This window comes from Aquarana catesbeiana, linkage group LG04 (genome assembly GCF_042186555.1).
Source record: "Aquarana catesbeiana isolate 2022-GZ linkage group LG04, ASM4218655v1, whole genome shotgun sequence".
Taxonomy (NCBI): Eukaryota; Metazoa; Chordata; class Amphibia; order Anura; family Ranidae; genus Aquarana; species Aquarana catesbeiana.
This window is the reverse complement of record NC_133327.1, coordinates 41,147,107-41,169,979: the sequence shown is the minus strand read 5'-3', so window position 1 is coordinate 41,169,979 and position 22,873 is coordinate 41,147,107. Positions and strand designations below refer to the sequence as shown.

The 22,873-nt window shown below is 43.7% G+C and overlaps 1 long non-coding RNA gene and 1 pseudogene across 1 annotated transcript in view; one reads left to right on the top strand and one right to left on the bottom strand.

Moving 5' to 3' along the window:
- LOC141139198 (uncharacterized) overlaps positions 1–22,873 on the bottom strand; it is a 1,175,459-nt gene that overhangs the window by 939,784 nt on the left and 212,802 nt on the right. The gene's annotated exons all lie outside the window — the stretch shown is intronic.
- Positions 17,746–22,873, top strand: part of LOC141139179 (cytochrome P450 2B11-like) — a 44,130-nt pseudogene continuing 39,002 nt past the window's right edge.

Genomic DNA, 22,873 nt, shown 5'->3' with positions numbered 1-22,873 from the left:
AGTGCATGACCATCTTAAGTGCCACATTTGGAGTGTAGATGTGCCATGACCCACTTGTATTTTCCTATTGATATTTCTTGGGCATTATACAAGGCACATGAGAACCCACCTTTTATCAAGACATGCGAGAGTGATCAGGAATCTTCAAACTATGGCTCTCCAGCTGTTGCAGAAGTACACATCCCATGAGGCATTGTAAAACTCTGACATTCACAAACATAACTAGGCATGATGAGAATTGTAGTTCCTGAACAACTGGAGGGCCGTAGCTTGAAGACCCCTGTGCTAGACCATTATCATGCCTCCAGAATTGGGAGCGTGGCATCTACCCAACTTCTCTCTGCTGGTGGACACAAGAACCTACATCTATGGACATATATTTGGGAGGACAGTGGTGTAGTGGTTAGCACTTTTACCTAGCAACTAAAAGAGTCGCTGGTTCAAATCCCGCCCACGACACAATCTGCCTGGAGTTTGCATATTCTTCCTGTGCCTGTGTGGGCTTCCTCCAGATACTCTGGTTTCCTCCCACACTCCAAAAATGGGCTGGTAGGTAAATTGGCCCTAATATGTCTGATTGTGTGTTAGGGACCCACACAAACACCACCCCATTTAAAAAAAAAAAAATTCTTAATTTGCAAATAAGGATCATCTCTTCCTCAGAGAACAGTGAGCAGGGTATGGTGGTGGGAAGAAATTAGCAGCAGTACAAGCAACTTCCTGGAGGTGTGTGATGTCATTCCTGTGTGCTGGCCACCGCTTCTGAGGACCAGATATGTGCCATGGGTACATACCTCCGCGCACACAGCAGTTAGGCATTTCACATACACATCAGTGGCACATCTAGCTGCAGGAACCCAATTTTTATGGAAATTAATAGTAAAGCAGATGCAGATTTCCAGGACTGGACTAACAAATGTTTATAGTGAAAGGCAACTGGTGTTCTCTATTAATCAAGGTCTAAATGGGCCATTGACATGCATCACAGTTAAACTTAGGAATGTGCCTTTGCAAAGTTAAACTAAATGAAACCCTTTCTTATTTTTGCTTGGGGATAGAGTGCAGAGGGATTAGAAGTCTTGTCAGTTTTTGGGGATGTCTGCACCCCTGATAGAGTCAAGACACCTCCCAAATTTTGCCACTTTCTCTTTCAAATTTATTCACTTCCTGTCACATAGCCAAACAGGAAGTGAGGGTAAAACCCTACCAATGTCTTTCCTTGGGGACACAGGTCAATCTCAATAGCTTCCCCATTAGGTAAATTTTGCTGTGTACACCCCAAATTATTAGGTCTCTTGGACTTTGGGGTTTATTTACTAAAGGCAAATCCACTTTGCACTACAAGTGCACTTGGAAATGAAGCTGCTGGAGATCCGAGGGGGGCATGCAAGGAAAATAAAAAAAAAAATCTTTGCTTCTACATGATTGGATGATAAAATCACCAGTGCTTTAACTCAGATTTACAGCGAGTACACTTGTACTGCAGAGTGGATTTGCCTTTAATAAACCCCAAAATACCTAATAATTTAGGGTGTACACAACAAAGTGCTAGAGTGCAATTTGCCCAATTGGGACACTAGTTAGATAGACCTGTGTGTCCTCAAGGAAAAACATTGGTAGGGTTTTACCCTCACTTCCTGTTTGGCTATGTGACAGGAAGTGAAGCCAATTTTTAGAAAAGGGACACAAAGCCCAACCTAAAAAAGACGAGCAGGGGTTCTAACAATCACTTGGTTCCCCTCAAATGCCCACAATTAGAATAGGATTGTCTTGAGCTAGATTTTAGCTCAGTGCTTTAAACCAGTTGTTCTCAACCCTGTCCTCAAGTACCCCCAACAGGCCATGTTTGTAGGTTTACCTTCATCTTGCACAGGTACGTTAAATTACAGTCAATGGCTTGGTATTTTGGACAGCTATTTTAGCTAAGATAAATTCACAAAAAATGTCCTGTTGGGGGTACTTGAGGACTGAGGCTGAAAACCACTGTGCCAAAATGTAAAATTGAATACTTACCTCTCTGTAATTAACCTTTCCTGGTGCCTATCCATGGTAGCATATGCACAATCCATGCATATGCTACCATGAAGGCACCAGGAAAGTATCTTTTAAACAAATCACGCCTTTTTTGGCTTTGCCATGCCAATCAGCCTAGTTAATTTTCATGCAACAGATTTCCCAGCTGCAGCTTAACAAAACACATAAAACATAAAAATTTGCTACAAATTTTATTGGTCAACAAACAGGACTTGGAAAAGAGCAAGGAAAGCAAAAAACACATGTATGTTAACTTGAGACACTAACAGAATATGGTTTTGAGGTCTGACCATTTTGCAGAGGAAATTAACAGGAGTTAAAAGGACTGTGCCCACAAACGGACATCTATTAAGGATTTAAACATGAAATTAGTCACAACATGTTGAGGAAGATTTTGAAAAATAACGCAGCACAGACAATTAAATCAAAGTGAAACAACCTACAAACGACACACACTGACAACATCAAAAATATTTCAGGGAAAAATACACACACACATGCACGCAGGCACACACACTCCCACCATGCTACAAAATTACAGATGGGACAAAAACCCCCCGGTCCAGGGGGGCAAACAAAGAGCCGAACATGGGCAAAAGTTATACAACAAATACCATTGCAGTCTATGGGAACTGACTTGTTAATTTTGCTAGTCCCCACTTGGCTGGCTTATTTTCTAGTTATTGGCCTTAAAATGGGTATGGGGGACCCTGGTCCCACCCTAAGAGTCATATATCAATGTCACCAAGTTGGACAATCCCAAAAACGAAACAAGGAGAAGTGCCTTTAAAACTTGGGGGGGGGGGGGTTACTCTGCCCGTAAAGTGGTGCATCTGTAGCATGTATCCAAAATGCTGCTTCAAAGATGTACGGCTTTAGAGAAAACTTACAGATCTACATTGCAGCTGCAAGATTTTAACCCAAAACAAAAAATAGCCCCCCCAATACATACAAGGCCATTTGGGTATGTTAAGGCTTAAAACGAGAACCTCCACGTGAAAAATCCTACCCCAAACTAAAAAAAGATTGCCCCTCCCACACACTAACAAACCCCTAGCCAAACACACTGCAAGCCAGCCCATGAAAGGGGGTGGATGCTTGGGGGCAGGAGGGGCTCGGGCACCCCAAAAGTCAACCACCCTGTTTCCATATTCAGGGGGACAAGGGCCTCTTCCACACAACCCTAAGCTGGGGTTGTGGGGGGCTGCAGACTGGGGGCTTTACATTATTTGGCTGAGCCCAACATGCCCCAAAGGCAGCCAGCTATGTTAAGTGCATGTGGCCTTGTATGGTTCAGGAGGGGGTTGGGCAATCGCTCTTTTCGCCCTTTTCCTAGCTGGCCCTCTGTATGCTCTGAAAAAGGATATGGATTGGATTGGTGAAGGCAGCTCATAGCCTTTTGTGAATGCAGTGGATTGTGGAGTTCCCCTTTAAAAGCAAAAGTTAGCCCATGGAAATCCAAGGGGTCAGAGGGGGGAGGCAAGAGCATTGGAGAATGGAGTGTGGAGTTCCCCTTTAAAAGCAAAAGTTAGCCCAAGGAAATCATATGCATTAGAGGGGGAAAGTTAAATGCCCTTTTAGGAGGAGTTAGAGGAGCGAGAGTCATTTTACATAATTTTAACAAGGTGCCCCATGTCACATGTTGGTAACGTAACACGCTAACATGACCTGTGTGCAAATATCCTTAAAAAAATACATAAAGGTGAACCAACGTAAAGAAAAAAAGTCAGGTTTAGAGGTGTGCCCGTTCAACCCACACAATTGCATCTGCGTTGCTTGACATTTACTAAGATTTTGGCCGCGCAGTGAACAAACGCATTTAAACAAGCGCAAGAGCCTCTTGCGCATGCGCAGTGCTTACATTGATCTCATGCAGTTCTAAACGTACTTGCAGGCACAGCAGGCTTTCTCTGAAAAAGTTACTTTCTCATTCTATTTTGGGCATATTTGTTACCTGGGTAGTTGTTACTAAACTTCCTCACATCACCCCATAATATTGGCACCTCCATCTTCTGTTAATATTGAATTGAAGATGCTGTGCGCCATGTCCATGGTGGTGCACAGATTGCATTCTCCCATGCGCCGAGATCTCTATAGTAAATGGGGGATTTACTCTCTGTACCAGCGCACCATTTCGTAAATATGAAAATGTGCGTTGCGCCTCGCCGTGCACCTCTACTGATGGTGCACGGCTTTCAGAAATTGGCCCCATTGTCTTTTATGGAGCTGGCTTTTATGTACAGGGGCACAGTCATGCTGGAACAGAAAACGGCCTTCTCCAAACTGTTGACACCAGGGTGAAAGTGCGAAAGATACATCTGATCATAAATTAAGTGTGATAGTCAAAAGTCCAAAATCTTTTGGCTATATAGCTTATATGTTCTGTGAAATTAGCAATTTTCTGTCATCAAAACCACATAACAAAAACAATATCCTATAGCAAAATCAAATACCCATGTCTTGAATACAGCAATATGTAAAGACAACAAAGAAAAAAAAAAAAAAAGAGATGACATAGATTGTATAGCACAGTTTATTATAGTACTACTTGCAGAGCATACAGCCGGCAAACAGAATAGTCTAGTCAGCAGAAATGTTTATTGTCTGTGTGTTATAGTGAAGATAAAGGTAGCACAAAGGCGAGACACACCCTGGAGCAAATATTGCATAATTATAGAATAGACTCTGGTCAACCATTGCTTGTTGCTAAAGATAGTTGTGCGTGACCAAAAAAAAAAAAAGGAGGAAACAGTAGATAGCACTTAAAACCGAGTAAACAGCTAAACATACAGATGAATTACATATATGGGAGCTGTTCACTAAAGTACTCGCTAAAGGACTAGAGTTACTGTCTACAGGATTGGTATTTCAGTCCTGAGATATACACAGCACAGCCCTGTCTAACAGAGAAATAGACCTGATCTTTTTCAGTTGCAGTTGACTTGCAAGTCCCCTCCACGCCTCACCATGTAACTGGACAGTGTCAGTGTGCAGCAGCAGACTAATGAGCCCATCTCTTTGTCAATCTGCAAAATGGCTCATTGCACTCCAGCACACCTTACTGACTCCTTGTGCTGCTCCCACCCTCCCCCATTCCTTTCTGCTTGCTGTACAGACTTTACAGTAGACTGCAAGAGTCCGATATAAAGTCAATTTCAAGTGGTTACACTGCTTTCATTTTAAAACAATACATTTAATGATTGCTTAAAGTGGACATTCAGCCTCCCAAGGACGATCACGCCTGTCCACCCTTCCTTTCTTTCTCTGCAGGAATAGGGCTTTTTTTTTTTGAAGTCTGCACCGCCTCCCCATGCATGTCACTCACCTTAGGCGAATGACGAGCACACTGCCGGCTGTATATGTACGTCACATATCTCAGGAGGCAAAGCCTTTCATTCAAGGAAAGTAGGAGGGGCTGGGCCTATCGGCGCATCATTGAGAAGCCCGCCTGCTGAACCAGGAAGAGCCGGCGGGCCTCTCGATGACGTCAGAGAGAACATGGCAGCATGGGATGGGCATAAGGGTCTCAACGCTGGAACCACCGGATAGGCGAGTATCTGAAATGTACAGATACTACTTTCAGATAAGTGGGCCCCAAAAAAATGGGGAGGCCAGCTGGAGTTCCTCTTTAATGACTACAGAGCTGCAAGTTGTGTGTATATATATATATATATAAAATATGTGTGTTCAGATTTCAGCTTCATATGTATAATATGTGAATAAAAAGGTGGTTCAAGATTAAAAACACATCTGAAAAAGAAAGTCATATTATAAGATCACCAGTTAACAGTTAAGGGTTTATTTATTAAAAAAAAATTTTTTTAATTATTAAAAAATTCACAGGGCTATTCATCCTGTAAAACTGCTTGTATATTTTGTGTGAATGGGGCCAAATGAATGTTCTCTAAGCTATTTCTCTTCTCAACAAATGTTCTATTAAGGCCAGTAATAAATGCTGTACTATGGAACTACTGCACCACTAGGAAATATATATGTCAGCAGGACAGAGACATTGCTGGAACTGGCAGTAGAGAAGTTATCCAGAATGGTCAGTTGACCAGCAGCAGCTGGTCCATAAGGGGCGCTTTCCCCCCTAATCTCCATGCGCTGACCCCTAATCTTCATGCAGAACGCATGGATTTCTATGAGTTTTTTTTTTTTTTTTAAAGCACATGATTAGAGCCTGAGGCTCTAATTGGCTTCAAAAAAGTTGGGCTACTTCTGGTTCTGGAGCCGTATGTAGGGGACAGGAGGACCAGTGGCTCCGCTCAGCCCATAGTAAAAATCGGCTTAAAAAACCCTGGCGCTGCTCCTGCCCGGCCGGAACACACACATCCACCATCCCCATGTTACCGTGGATGGAGCGGTACCTCACTTAGCCACGATCGCGCTCCAGGTCCAGATCGAGGGACGCTTCACCTTCTCCCTCAGGAGCCCCAGAGATATCAAAGATGGCCGCCGCAGCACGATTTTCTTCCCCCACTCAGAGCGCTCAGCTGCCTCACATCCCTGGCAGCCTCAGTGATGGTAAGACTCCCCATGAGGACATGGAAACCAGTGGGATGGGGAGCCAGGAGACACACAGCTCACATGACAAAATCGCTCAGGCAGTGGCAGCTCTGCTCTCCCCCACCATCACAGCCGCAGTAGAAAGAGCTGTGTCAGAGGGAATAATGCAGCTGCGGAAAGAGACGGGAGAACAATCACAGATGCTGACAAAAGCTGAGCAGCGTATATCCTCAGTGGAAGATGATCAATATAACATGAGTGCAGCCATCGAAAAATTCATTCAAGATCAGCAGCATCTGCACGATCGAATGGAGGACCTTGAGAATCATTCCAGGAGGAACAATCTCAGGATAATCGGCCTCCCTGAGTCTCACAAACATGGTTCCCTACTAGACCTTTGTACCTCCGCCCTCCCAGAAGCCCTTGGTATAAACCGCAGATGCACAGTGGAAAGGGCCCACCTGATCGGGGCCCTGGCAAACGATCGCAAGCACCCGAGACCTATCATAGCAAAATATCTCAACTACGCCGATTGCATGGACATCTTGCAAAGCTTCCAAAAGGCACGATCTGTGGTGATAGAGGGGCACAAGCTTCTAATTTTCGCGGACTATTCGGCGGAGGTGTCCCGCAAACACAAAGAATTCCAACCCATCTGTCTTAGAGCTATAAAAAAGGAGCATCCGCTTCACTTTGGCATACCCCGCAATTCTGCGCTTACAAGCCCCGGACGGGGAACAACTCACCTTCCAGTCTCCAGAAAAGGTGCACGCATTTTTACGATCATTCTCACCCACTCAAACTGCATCTGAAACCTATGCAGACAAATCGAAACATGGGCCGAGAGAGCAAAGAAGCCCAAGGAAGGACTCCCCTAAACGGCTAAAGCCTGTCTCACTACTTGACCAGCCTTGACTCATCGCTGAACGCATTCCCTGACAGGCGTCTCGCACCCAGTGGTGTGAGGGTACATATCTTTTAGGAGTTCACACCTTCCGGGAGCATACAGCCTCTAAGTCATAAAAAAAAGAAAAAAAAGAAAAAACAAAAAAAAAAGAAAAGTCTAACCTAATGCCTTTACATGCCACTTGACAGTGGGCTTTCTCTGGTGGATGAACGGATAAATATACTGTTTCTCCTATATATGATTTGTTATTAGTTACTGTTTTTGTTATCAGACCCTAACATGCTCTTTCCCACAGGTGAAGTTCTATGCAATTTCATTGCTGGTTATTCCCCATATGGCAATACACAGGCCAAGGAACGGTGGATGTCCACCTCATAAACTATCACTCCTTGCGGAAAAAAGTGAAGTCTCAAAAAGTGTTATTTTTCATTGTTAACCTATTCTATCTATTTTCTTTCTTCCTCCCTTACATGCCCTACTCTCTTACGAAGGGATGGTTCCTACAGTCGCAAACACAGAAACCCAAATGAATTTGCCCAAATTCGACCCTCGATTTTTCATCTCAGGTAAATTACACATACAACCTCATACAGTTTATCCCTCCTACTGGATCCATGCATCCCGTACATATAACATCTTGGAATGTTAAGGGGCTACGTTCCCCAACAAAAAGAATGAAGATCCTTAGACACCTAAAAAGACTGAACATCGCTTTGCTCCAGGAGACACAGCTGGCAGAAAGCGACTTCTTTCGCATGCGGAAGCTATGCGTAGGAAAGGTGATAGGTTCGGCTTCTAAGGGCCGCAAGGCAGGTACGATTATACTTTTGCACAAGGACTTAGCATACGACTTACTATCCATTAGCAAAGACAAGGACGGCAGGTTAGTGTCAATCCACCTCAAATTTCCGACAAGCCAAGTAAGGATAACTAATGTTTATGCCCCAAACTCTCCAGACCAGTCCTATTTCACCGACTTATTGTCCCAGCTACATTCCCCACCTTATAGGGGGGGATTTTAACTCAGCCATTAACAATACTCAAGACAGACCTAATCCCCACTCTCGTCCAAGACCAACTACACGTGACCATCACACCCATTTCTACTACATGGTGAATGCCCTTCAATTGATAGATACATGGAGGTTGCACCACCCCCTGGATAAGGAATTAACATTCTTTTCCCAGTTCATAACTCTTTTGCCAGACTTGACTACTTCCTCTGCACCCACTCCCTTTTACATAATGTCAGAGAATCATCTATCCATGACATGGTCATTTTGGACCACTCCCCTATTTCGGTCACCCTTGATAATCTTAGGACCCGTCCAGACTATAGACATTGGCGATTCCTGACACATTTGAATCAAAACCACAGTTTTAAAAAAATGCTAAACGAGGCATGGTTGGAATATGCCCACAGCAACAGGTCCCACGAAGATAACCCTAACTTGTTTTGGGAAGCGGGCAAATCCTTCATGCATGGAAGGATTATTTCCTTTGTATTGGCCTATAGGAAAAACACCCAAAAACAATATCTAGCAGCCAGTGACAGAATACGAACTGCCCAAGCGTGACTTACAGAACAGAATATCTCAGAAAATCGTAAATCCTGACGTGAAGCCAAGGACTTATTTGATAACTGGGCAAACAATTTAGAACATATGAAAATGACATACTCAGATACAATACCACAAATATGGAAATAAGGCAGGGAAGTTATTGGCCAGACTTACCAAAGATACCTACATTCCCACCCATATGCCCTGCACAATCCCGATGGTAAACTATCCACATCTCCCAAGGACATCAATAAAACACTGGAAACATTTTGCACCAACCTATATGCCCCAGAATCGATAGGCCCTACCGTAGCGTCCAAATGGCTAGACTCAACTTCCCTCCCACAAATCAACCCAGACCTATTAAAAACGTTAAATGCCCCAGTCACTATGGAGGAAATCATGGTCTCCATTACTGGCCTAACGACGGCCCTGATGTATACACACCTGAATTTTATAAGCTACTGAGAGAGACAATTGCCCCCTCTTTACTAGCAGTCTTTACTAGCAGTCTACAATTCAATCTGGGACGGAGGACCTTACCTTACATCAAGACAACATTAAACTCATTGCCAAAAAAGGAAAAGACCCAAAAGACCCAGGATCATAGCGGCCCATTTCACTACTGAACATTAACTCCAAAATCCTCTCTAAGATAGTTGCCTCCGGTTTAGCATATATTATGCCATCTCTTATCCATCCTGCACAATCAGGGTTTACCAGGGGCAGGTCAGCCTCATACAATCTGAGAAAAGTCCTAGCCGCCTTAAAATATGCAAAACAACATCCACTGGACGATGTGGCAATCATTACTCTAGATGCCGAAAAGTCTTTTGATAACGTAAGCTTTCAATGGTTCTCCTTGGTGATGCAAAAATTAGGAGTTTCGGGCCCCTTTTACCGCTTTATACATAACCTCTACTCAGCTCTGTCAGCCACAGTAATAGCTGCTGGAATACAATCCAACCTCATACGGTTACACAAAGGGTCAAGACTGGGATGCCCCCTCTCCCCCCTGCTCTTTAATTTAGCCATTGAACCCCTATCACAATACCTCAACACCACATCCTCCATTCAGGGAATCCCACTCGGACTTGATGAAATGTGGGTCGCCCTTTTTGCGGATGATATTTTGATATTCACTACTTTCCCCCAAACAGATATTCCCGCCATTCAATCAAAATTCAACTAATTTCGCAAATGCTCTGGCCTAAAAATAAACTTTGCCAAGAGCGAAATTCTTCCTCTTAGTACAAGGCTAACACGATCATGGCTGCTCTCTTCCCCCTTCCACATAGCCGACAAACACATCACCTATCTGGGTATAAAAATAGGTAAGGAACCATCCTCTCTCTATTATCTCAATTATCCTCCTCTGATCCCAAGAATTGTGGCCAAACTGGAGGCTTGGTCCAATCTGCCATTGTCACTCTTTGGGAGATACGCGCTTTTTAAAATGGTCAGCTTTGCCCGCCTTTTATACCCCCTACAAACGTTACCCTTATTATTGAAACATAAAGATATACAGACTCTAAACAAGACAATCACAAATGTTTTGTGAGGAAAAAATTTGGTCTGTCACCCTATGTATCCAAGTTCCTTCCAATCCAAGGCAACCCCATATTCCCCCCTTGGTCTACAGTACGAACCGTTCTCCAAATGGAGAGATAAAGGTTTAATCAAAGAGTATTCCCTCTACCATGGTGCAACTGGTACTCTCAAACCTCTCCAACTCATTACAGAAGAATTTAGTTAACCTACCAACCACTTTCTACAAATTCAACAATACTTGGATTTTATCAGCAAAACCTGCCCAAAGAAAACCATCAGATTCCAACCCTCGTTCATGGATAAGCTACTGGCGGAACATCGCCACTCTATCTCCGAAATATACCATCCTCTAAACAGGAAATCCTGGATATCAGGCCTACCGAGTCAAGCAGACATAGATAACATCCTAACGGGCTATAGGACCACCAGAAACATCGTTCAATACGAATAGGGATGAGCTTCGAGTTCGAGTCGAACTCATGTTCGACTCGAACATTGGCTGTTCGCAAGTTCACCGAACAGCGAACAATTTGGGGTGTTCGCGGCAAATTCGAATGCCGCGGAACACCCTTTAAAAGTCTATGGGAGAAATCAAAAGTGCTAATTTTAAAGGCTAATATGCAAGTTATTGTCATAAAAAGTGTTTGGAGACCTGGGTCCTGCCCCAGGGGACATGGATCAATGCAAAAAAAAGTTTTAAAAACGGCCGTTTTTTCAGGAGCAGTGATTTTAATAATACTTAAAGTCAATCAATAAAAGTGTAATATCCCTTTAAATTTCGTACCTGGGGGGTGTCTATAGTGTGCCTGTAAAGGGGCGCATGTTTCCTGTGTTTAGAACAGTCTGACAGCAAAATGACATTTTGAAGGAAAAAACTCATTTAAAACTACCCGCGGCTATTGCATTGCCGACAATACACATAGAAGTTCATTGATAAAAACGGCATGGGAATTCCCCAAAGGGGAACCCCGAACCAAAATTAAAAAAAAAAAATGACGTGGGGGTCCCCCTAAATTCCATACCAGGCCCTTCAGGTCTGGTATGGATATTAAGGGGAACCCCGGCCAAAATTTAAAAAAAAAAATGACGTGGGGTTCCCCCTAAATTCCATACCAGACCCTTCAGGTCTGGTATGGATTTTAAGGGGAACCCCGCGCCAAAAAAAAAAAAAAAAACGGCGTGGGGTCCCCCCAAAAATCCATACCAGACCCTTATCCGAGCACGCAACCTGGCAGACCGCAGGAAAAGAGGGGGGGACAAGAGTGCGGCCCCCCTCCCTCCTGAACCGTACCAGGCCACATGCCCTCAACATTGGGAGGGTGCTTTGGGGTAGCCCCCCAAAACACCTTGTCCCCATGTTGATGAGGACAAGGGCCTCATCCCCACAACCCTGGCCGGTGGTTGTGGGGGTCTGCGGGCGGGGGGCTTATCGGAATCTGGAAGCCCCCTTTAACAAGGTGACCCCCAGATCCCGGCCCCCCCCTGTGTGAAATGGTAAGGGGGTACATAAGTACCCCTACCATTTCACGAAAAAAGTGTCAAAAATGTTAAAAATGACAAGAGACAGTTTTTGACAATTCCTTTATTTAAATGCTTCTTCTTTCTTCTATCTTCCTTCATCTTCTGGTTCTTCTGGCTCTTCTGGTTCTTCTGGTTCTTCCTCCGGCGTTCTCGTCCAGCATCTCCTCCGCGGCGTCTTCTGTCTTCTTCTCCTCGGGCCGCTCCGCACCCATGGCATGGGGGGGAGGCTCCCGCTCTTCTCTTCTTCTCTTCTTCTTTTCTTCTTTTCTTCTTTTCTTCTCTTCTTCTCTTCTTCTTCATTTTCTTCTCCGGGCCGCTCCGCAATCCATGCTGGCATGGAGGGAGGCTCCCGCTGTGTGACGGCGCTCCTCGTCTGACAGTTCTTAAATAACGGGGGGGCGGGGCCACCCGGTGACCCCGCCCCCCTCTGACGCACGGTGACTTGACGGGACTTCCCTGTGGCATTCCCCGTGACGATTGCAGAGCGGCACGGAGAAGAAAATGAAGAAGAAGAGAAGAAGAGAAGAAAAGAAGAAAAGAAGAAAAGAAGAAGAGAAGAAGAGAAGAGCGGGAGCCTCCCCCCCATGCCATGGGTGCGGAGCGGCCCGAGGAGAAGAAGACAGAAGACGCCGCGGAGGAGATGCTGGACGAGAACGCCGGAGGAAGAACCAGAAGAACCAGAAGAGCCAGAAGAACCAGAAGATGAAGGAAGATAGAAGAAAGAAGAAGCATTTAAATAAAGGAATTGTCAAAAACTGTCTCTTGTCATTTTTAACATTTTTGACACTTTTTTCGTGAAATGGTAGGGGTACATAAGTACCCCCTTACCATTTCACACAGGGGGGGGGCCGGGATCTGGGGGTCACCTTGTTAAAGGGGGCTTCCAGATTCCGATAAGCCCCCCGCCCGCAGACCCCCACAACCACCGGCCAGGGTTGTGGGGATGAGGCCCTTCTCCTCATCAACATGGGGACAAGGTGTTTTGGGGGGCTACCCCAAAGCACCCTCCCAATGTTGAGGGCATGTGGCCTGGTACGGTTCAGGAGGGAGGGGGGGCCGCACTCTCGTCCCCCCCTCTTTTCCTGCGGCCTGCCAGGTTGCGTGCTCGGATAAGGGTCTGGTATGGATTTTTGGGGGGACCCCACGCCGTTTTTTTTTTTTTTTTTGGCGCGGGGTTCCCCTTAAAATCCATACCAGACCTGAAGGGTCTGGTATGGAATTTAGGGGGAACCCCACGTCATTTTTTTTTTTTAATCTTGGCCGGGGTTCCCCTTAATATCCATACCAGACCTGAAGGGCCTGGTATGGAATTTAGGGGGACCCCCACGTCATTTTTTTTTTTTAATTTTGGTTCGGGGTTCCCCTTTGGGGAATTCCCATGCCGTTTTTATCAATGAACTTCTATGTGTATTGTCGGCAATGCAATAGCCGCGGGTAGTTTTAAATGAGTTTTTTCCTTCAAAATGTCATTTTGCTGTCAGACTGTTCTAAACACAGGAAACATGCGCCCCTTTACAGGCACACTATAGACACCCCCCAGGTACGAAATTTAAAGGGATATTACACTTTTATTGTTTGACTTTAAGCATTATTAAAATCACTGCTCCTGAAAAAACGTCCGTTTTTAAAACTTTTTTTTGCATTGATCCATGTCCCCTGGGGCAGGACCCAGGTCCCCAAACACTTTTTATGACAATAACTTGCATATAAGCCTTGAAAATTAGCACTTTTGATTATTCATGTTCGTGTCCCATAGACTTTAACGGTGTTCGCATGTTCGAACGAACTTTTTTCCTGTTCGCATGTTCTGGTGCGAACCGAACAGGGGGGTGTTCGGCTCATCCCTAAATACGAATCCCGGAGGGAAACTCAGTTCAAACTAATGCATAGGGCCTATTACCCATTTTCATCAATACACCCCTCCTCCACAGGAATTGCATGCCCATGGTGTTCATTCCACAAACGGTCCCTACTTCACCACCTCTGGCTCTGTCCACGGATAGACACTTACTGGTCCACAATCCTCACGTTCATACAAGAAGTGACTGAATACATGCCTGATAAGGACCCTATGCTTCTATTGTTTGGATTCCCACCACAAAAAATAGATTCCCCAGGTGCCTCTAACATAATACCTCAAGACTACCTTCAATGGATCCTCCTCACTCTGCTCATAGCTCGCAGAACTATCTTCAACCATTGGATTTCTACACCTCCGGCTTTACCAGAAACCATCATGAATCTCAAAGCCTTCTTCTACCAAGAAAAGCTAGATGTTGCGACACATCATACATGGTTCAATAACAAATTTAATAGAAGGTGGTCATCTTTTATCGACCACTGTCTGACACCTTCAGAAAAAATCTTCTTAAAAGTACCCTCCTTCTCATTCACTGAAAAGGGTCTTATCTCAAGCAAAACAAACAATACATCTCCTTAAATCTTATCTCAAAGGTGTTCTATGCCTTATAAACGCTGTTTAAATGCCCTCAGTATACCTAAGTACGACACTTGTTTCATACCATTCATATGGTTTGTTGTTATCATTATTATTATTATTATTATTTGTTTCAGGGCCCCCTCTGGGGTTAATGAAGGGGGACAGGCACCAGACGTCCTCAACTGGTCTCCCCTCTCCATTCCTTCTCTTAATGTCTACGTCAAATTCCCCTCTTCCTCCCTATTTCTCTCACTCCTAGCCACTTTCCTCTCTTCTCTTTTAAAAAGGTGTTATCTGCGCCGAGTATGTACACCCTTCACGATGGCAATGTTTGTAATCTATTTCTGAATGACAAGAATAAAATATATTTGAAAAAAAAAAAAAAAAAGGTTGGGCTGGGGGTGCAGAGCAGTGCTCTGTGAATGTTGATTCAATATTGTCTTCTAGCTTCTCCTCCCAGCCAATCAGGACAGAAAACAGGTTCTAAGACCAGATCATCTGGTAGGAGAAGCAACTGGATTGGCTGGGATAAGAAGCCCTGGAAGCCGCATAGCTGCCCGTGACCTGGATGGTATAGTGCGGGGCTGGCGGGCGAGCAGGCAGGTGGGCTAATGGGTGAGTGAGTGGGTGGGCGAGTGGGTGAGCGAGTGGGCGTGCGGGCTTGGGGGTTTTGTTTGCCGCCCCCCCAAAAATGGAGCACAAGTCATCACCGAGTAGGACTCCAATTTTGGAGGGACACACATCTTTGAAATCCAGGTGACACCAGAGAGGATACAGAGGAGAGTGTAGACCAAAGGTAGATGATGTGAATTTAAATTGAAAAGCACTATAAGGCCTCATGCACACAGGGCATTAAAAAAAAAACAAGCTGCAAAGCCAGTACCAATGCCTGGAAAAAGCGGCTGCAAAAACGCGCTTTTAGAAACGTTTTGCATTGGCTTTAATGCGTGCTTAACCACGTTTATCTGCGTTAGCCCTTAGGAACGTTTCTCTGCCCTCTTCTATTTCCCACTCCCAAATCCAAATACCACAACTTAAAAATGCTTGGCATGGTGTAATGCCGTATACAGTCTTAAAACAAGCACACTGATTGAGAGCTCTTCTTTCAAACACTGAACATGTGTTCTAAGCTAAGGATGAGTTTGTTGAGCGTTCGATTTGAACCTAAATTCAGACTGAACATTCACTGTTCAAACATTCATCTGAATCTGAACTTAAGGGACATTTGATGGGAATTTATGAATATGAATTATGACTATGAATATGCACATGGCAAAATTTTTTGAAAGCAACGTTGACGCATAAACAAAATTTGAATGGTAATTCTGCAATAATATCATCATTCACAAAAATACCACAACAGTTACAGTATTTTCTCTCTGTATAGAACTCTAAAACTTTACAGAACAGTAAAAAGTTGCAAATAAACTTATGACATATTTGGTCAGAAAAAGTTCAGGATAGGCAGTCCACATATATCTCTCCTGGCAACTGTCCTTCCAGGCAATCATCCTTCCACCAAAATAGCCTAACTGATTTCACTCTTTATGGGCACATAATGCTGCATTAGTAGGTTCTGCCAGGAACAAATCATGATTCTCCTCCCATGATAGAAGCAAAGGAATCTTCCAATGCTGGATGGCAGATTTGGATGAGACAGGTTACGAATCTCCCGCACAGTTACCCCTAGAAATGATACATATGTGCTTGATAAAACTTAGTTTTATTGTTTAGACAGCACTTAGAAGTTTTGGGACCCTAACTGCTGAGTGGTAAACGAGCAGTAAAAACACTTGGAAACAAGCCCTCATTCTTTCCTATGAATGAGCAACAAGGTTTCTGCCTCTTGCAGGGCACATTGTTCCCATATTAATGGGGACAGGAGCCCTATCCATACATACTGTCCCCAAAATGGGTTGTTGGCATAGTTCCCAATTGTACCTTATTTGGAGGGACTGTTCCTCTTTTGGGACCAAATTCCTTTGTCCTTCGTGTAGCCTCTATCATCCCTCTTTTTGTTGTGATGTGTACATCTCTATAACAAATGTACTATTTTATTACTAAAAGTTTTATGCTGCACCAATCTTTTTATCCTACTGCATTTGTTATTTTAAAAAGCCAATACAAAGAAAAATGATGGGAAACCAAAAAAAAAAAAAAGAAATCTAGTTTGGTTTATTCTCTGTGTATTAGATCTCTGTGGTCTGTGTAACATGTGGTAGGGTTGTACACTTTGCCTACATACTGTGGGCTAGACGGTGTCCCTCTTTATCCTAATTTCAAAAAATTATAAGAGTTGGAAGCCCCCTTTAGAAGAAGGTCTTTTTCACACAGCATATGCTCATACAAGGACTGTGTGTACCCACATGGAGATGCACAGGTGTTCCATGGATCCCCATGCAGGCAGTCCTATTCATGTCAGTTGGGATGCCACTGCTGCACAGACACAGCCACTGTTCCCACGTGTTGCATTCATGCGGGTGCATGTCCCTAAAAGCAGACAGTGTGTGTCTGTGCAGCCACTGCATTCCCATTGACAAGGATAAAACTGCCTGCATAGGGATGCTCGCAACACTTGTGCATGTCCTTGTGGGTAAACACTGCCCTAGCATGGGTGTATGCTCTAGTACGCCCGTGTGAGCAAGGCCTTAGGGCTCTCCTACACCTGTCTTATCTGCCCCATTTTGGCACTATATCCACTAATGTATGCAATAGGGATTACTGTGATGCAGTTGACCAGCCTAAACAAGTATTTCAATGTTTCCGAACCAAAGCTCCCTGTGTTTATGCAAAGTTTGCTAGAAATGGGTGTGGGGGGGGTGATTCCGAATTATTTATTTTTTGGTGTAGAGAACTGCTGGTAGCTTGGGCACACAAAATTTTTGGCAGTCTCTCTCTCTGCCTTAATAAGCAATCTAGGGGTTTGTTCTCTCATGCGCTCTCTCTCTGGATTCCTGGGATGTTCCTTGTCAGGCCCCACAGCTAAGCCTAGGTGGGACCCTCAATGTGTTCTCCTGGCTCCTTCCTTGGATTCTGCCCAGGAGGGCAAGGCCCCTCTGCTACCCCCCCCCCCTCAGCAGGGGGTCTCCTCCTTTCTTGACCCTGAAATGTTGTCTTACTCCAGCATGCTTCAATTACTCTGAGCACTGCTGTTATTGATTTTCTGTGAGCCGGAAATTCTGTGCTTGAAGGGGTGGGGTTGTACCTGCAGGCCGAGCTTTTCTCTGGCTGAGATCATTAAGCAGACTGCTCTCTGCCCTCAGATCTGTGGATTTGTACATGCAAGAACTGGCATTCATGTAAGTGCAACATATTTTGCATAAAGTTCCTATGCTGTTTTTCACCATGTGGCTATGTTTTCTTTAAGGAACCCTACAAGGACTGTATTTTACAAATTTATATGCAATTTTCATTATTTAGTTAGATTTATGTTTGTGTTATATGCTACGCCATATGCATTAATTTATTCAATTTAATTGGTTACTTGGGTGAAGGCAGCACAGATAGTTAGAAAACTTCCTCTGGATTAGTAAGAAAAGATCCTCATTTGCCTTATATGGTAATAGGTAATATTTAATACTATAATATGTGACAACCACCAAACCAGGCTTTTCCTGTCTAGCTAATTGAGTCATTGGAAGTCACAGTGACATGCTTAGATGTGTTCTCTTCTAATTATCCTATAAACATTATACTTATCTACTGAATGTTGGGAAAGAGAGTAGCTAGCAATCACTTATCTTGGAGGTGTACTGAGGAGTGCCTAATACACATGTTCATATCACATGAAGGTCTCTTTGAATTGACCACATTTAATTCTCTTAACATATAACCAATGTGTTTCAGGGTAAAAAAAGTCTCCACTTTCGTCAGTTTGCACAGTGAATGTTTGATAGATTCACAATGGGATACACTAGAGCAGTGGTCTCCAAACTGTGACCCGGGGGCTTAATGTGTTTTTTTTCCCCTATCATACTTACCTAGGCGGATGCAGCATTGGTCTGATGCTGCATCTGTCCCCTGGCGTCTCTACACTGAGAACCGAGCGATCGAACATCGCCGATGGCTCGGTTCTCATAGCTCCACAAGCAGAGAGCTGCTGTCTGTCAATCAGCATCTCTCCACTCTGCTCCTCCACGCTCACTGGAGCGCTGAGCTGTGGAGGGGTGGGGAGCGGCCGTCTCAGGCTCTCAGCGGCTCGCTGAGAGGCTGAGACAGGCATCAGTCCAGGCACCTGGTGGATCCAGAATTTATTGTCACAATGGTGCAGTACCTGGATTGATTTCCATGACATTAGCAGACTGAAGTCTGGTCTCTGCTGAAAACGGGTCACGGGAGTGCAAAACGAATTGCACTCCTGTGACCCATAGGAGAAGCCCAGCCAAACAAGCTCAGGCAGGACTTCTCCTTTAAGTTTACCCGGCCCTTGGGGCACTATTTCTAACACTAACACCAACAATGGGGCATTATTCTTCCTGCAGACACCAGCGATGGGGCACTATTCCTTCCACTGACTCCAATAATGGGGTACTATTCCTCCCACTGACACCAATGATGGGGTACTATTCCTCCCACTGACGCCAATGATGGGGTACTATTATTCCGACTGACACCAAAGATGAGACATTATTTACTCCCACTGGCCACAGTCTGGCCCGCATAAAGTCTGAAGCTTTTACATTTTTTCTAGCACTTTTATTGCTGTCACAAGGAATGTAAACATCCCTTGTGACAGCAATAGGCATGTGACAGGTACTCTTTATGAAGGGACCTGGGGTCTATAAGAACCCGAATCCTTCCTCTGCACTTAAAAGCATTCAAAAACACCAAAATCTGTATTTTTGAATGCATGTCATCATTTGAAAATGGCCCCGAAAACATCCAGGTAAACTGGAAGTGATGTAGTCCTCAATACAATTATAAGTATATTTGTAATTGTATATCTTCTGTGTAAATATGCAAAATAAACTGATACATATGTGTGCAAATCAACAATATATATAAATATATACATAAAGACTTGTTAATAAATGATTCTATGAGTAATATTCGGTAATATACAATTAAAGTGCAACGTGTATATGTGCAAATGTGCATAAACAAACTGTGAAACCAATGGATAAATAATGAAGAAACTCAGAAATACCTATGCTAAGGGGCACTGCTGCAACACCTAAATGGCTGATCCAAACAGACAAAAGTGGTATGAATAAAGTGAGTGGTGATTGCGCTGTGATAAAAAGGGGAAAGGGGGGAGAGGAAGGGGCTAACTCAAATGTATAGAGAGGTGAATGAAAAATGAAAAAATTATACAAAATATAAAGGTATAATGAGCATGAGGGCTAGTATCATACTAGCACATAAAAAATATTGTAATTACTGAAACAAAAGAAAAGAAAAATCTCAGTGCAAAGGGGCTAGTATCACACTAGCACATATGTGGTAACTCAGCAAATACTTATTAAAAGAAAAATCTCAGTGCAAAGGGGCTAGTATCATACTAGCACATATGTGGTAACCCAGCAAATACTTATTAAAAGAAAAATCTCAGTGCAAAAGGGCTAGTATCATACTAGCACATATGTGGTAACTCAGCAAATACTTATTAAAAGAAAAATCTCAGTGCAAAAGGGCTAGTATCATACTAGCACATATGTGGTAACTCAGCAAATACTTATTGGTGACTCCAAGTAAATAAATAAATGGTGAACAGTCCCACCGCCTTGTAGTACAAAGTGCTCAAACAATGAGTCATCAGTTCCAAAAAGGCAAAATGAAAAAATTATACAAAATATAAAAGTATAATGAAATTTAATGAAGTACAAATTTCATGAATGGTAAATAACAAAATTAATAAATTGAACCTCCAAATACAATTATAAGTGCATCAATAATATGATATTCCTAAAATTATTTGTAACAATTGTGCAATGTTCTTTTTATATTCTTCTTTTTTTTTATGTTCTTTTTATATTTGCATATTTGCACAGAAGATATACGATTGCAAATATACTTATGCCGCGTACACACGATTGGACATTCCGACAACAAAATCCTGGATTTATTTCCGATGGATGTTGGCTCAAACTTGTCTTGCATACACAGGGTCGCCCAAATGTTGTCGGAAATTCCGAATGTCAAGAACGCGGTGACGTACAACACGTACGATGAGCCGAGAAAAATTAAGTTGAATAGCCAGTGCAGCTCTTCTGCTTGATTCCGAGCATGCGTGGAATTATGTTCGTTGGAATTGTGTACACATCGGAATTTCCGACAACGGATTTTGTTGCCGGAAAATTTGAGAACCAGCTCTCAAATTTTTGTTTGTAGGAAATTTCGACGGAAAATGTCTGATGGAGCATACACGCGGTCGGAATTTCCAATAACAAGCTCACATCGAACATTTGTTGTCGGAAATTCCGACCGTGTGTACGCGGCATCAGAATTTTATTGAGGACTACATTCCATGCTGTAGAGTATTGCGAACCTGTGCTAATCTTACTTTTAGTTTTCCACTACTGTCCCACGTCAATACTGAGAAAGCTGCGGTCCAGTTTGATTGTTAGCATCTGTGGCGCTGGTAAAACTTTTTTGCAAAACCGGAAGTGGTGTCATGTCATCGCTTCCAGGTTACTATTATGGACAACCCACCAAAGCCAATCCCGGCTTTGTTGGGCCGTCCAGCCAGCTGGTGGAAATGCCGGCTGGTCGGTCACGTCTTCCGGTGGGACGGAAGAGAGACCGAGATCCGCGGAAGGCAGTGGGAGGGGGGGTAGCAATCCAGCAGCTAGTTAGCCACTCTAATTACTATTACAAGAAAGCCGACCGTTGGCTCTAAAAAACTTGAAGTCAAACGACATACAGTACTAGGTACATGGTTTTTGATTCAGTGCTGTGCCTGAGACCAGCATCGTTGCTCTCTCTTCACTGGCTCTTCAGTGGCACTCAGCAGGGGGAAGAGCTAGGAGTGCCGGTGGGGGACCCAAAATGAGGAAGATCGGGGCTGCTATGCAAAACCGTTACACAGAGCAGATAAGTATAACATGTCTGTTATTTTATAAAACTGAAAAAAATTGCCTTTAGAAGGCTAGGCTTCTTGCATTGTATGATAATGAGGACAGACTTGGGACAGACTCACTCTAATGCCGCGTACACACGATCGCACATTCCGACAACTAAATCCATGTGTTTTTTCCGACGGATGTTGGCTCAAACTTGTCTTGCACAGAAGATATATGATTGCAAATATACTTATGCCGCGTACACACGATTGGACATTCCTATAACAAAATCCTGGATTTATTTCCGATGGATGTTGGCTCAAACTTGTCTTGCATACACACGGTCGCACAAATGTTGTCAGAAATTCTGAATGTCAAGAACGCGGTGACGTACAACACGTACGATGAGCCGGGAAAAATTAAGTTCAATAGCCAGTGCGGCTCTTCTGCTTGATTCTGAGCATGCGTAGACTTTTGTGCGTCGGAATTGTGTACACACGATCGGAATTTCCAACAAAGGATTTTGTTGTTGAGAAATTTGAGATCCAGATCTCAAATTTTGTTTGTCGGAAATTCCGACCGTGTGTACACGGCATAACAGTGTTCAAAAAACCTTGCAGTTAACCATGACACCCCCTTCAGAGAAACATCTGAAACAGGGGTCTCCAAACATTCTAAATAAAGGGCCAGTTTATTGTCCTTCAAACTGTAGGGGGGCTGGTCTGTTACCAATGGAAGAAGAAAATGTCCTGGTGTCAGTGGGAATTTAACCAAGCCCCATGATTGGTATTAGGGGGAGTAATAGTGCCCCATCATTGGTAATAATGGGAGGAATAGTATCTCATTGTAGTTATTAGTAGGAAGTATAGTGCCCCATCATTGGTTTCAGTGGGAGGAATAGTGCTCCATCGTTGGTTGCCAATGGGAGGAATAGTGCTCCATTACATAGTGCATAGTTATATAGTAGGTGAGGTTGAAAAAAGACACAAGTCCATCAAGTCCAACCTATGTGTGTGATTATATGTCAGTATTACATTGTATATCCCTGTATGTTGTGGACAGTCAGGTGCTTATCTAATAGTTTTTTGAAACTATTGATGCTCCCCGCTGAAACCACTGCCTGTGGAAGGGAATTATTGGTGTCAATGGAAGTGATAGTGTCCCATTCTTGGTGTAATTTTTAGGAATATTTCCCCTTATTGTTGGTGTCAGGGAGAGGAATGGTGCCCCATTGTTGGTATGAATGAGAGAAATAGTGCCCCATCATGGTATCAATGGGATGAATAGTCTGCCATAGTTGGTGTCAGAGAGAGGACTAGTGCCCCTTTGTTGGTGTCAGTGGCAGAAA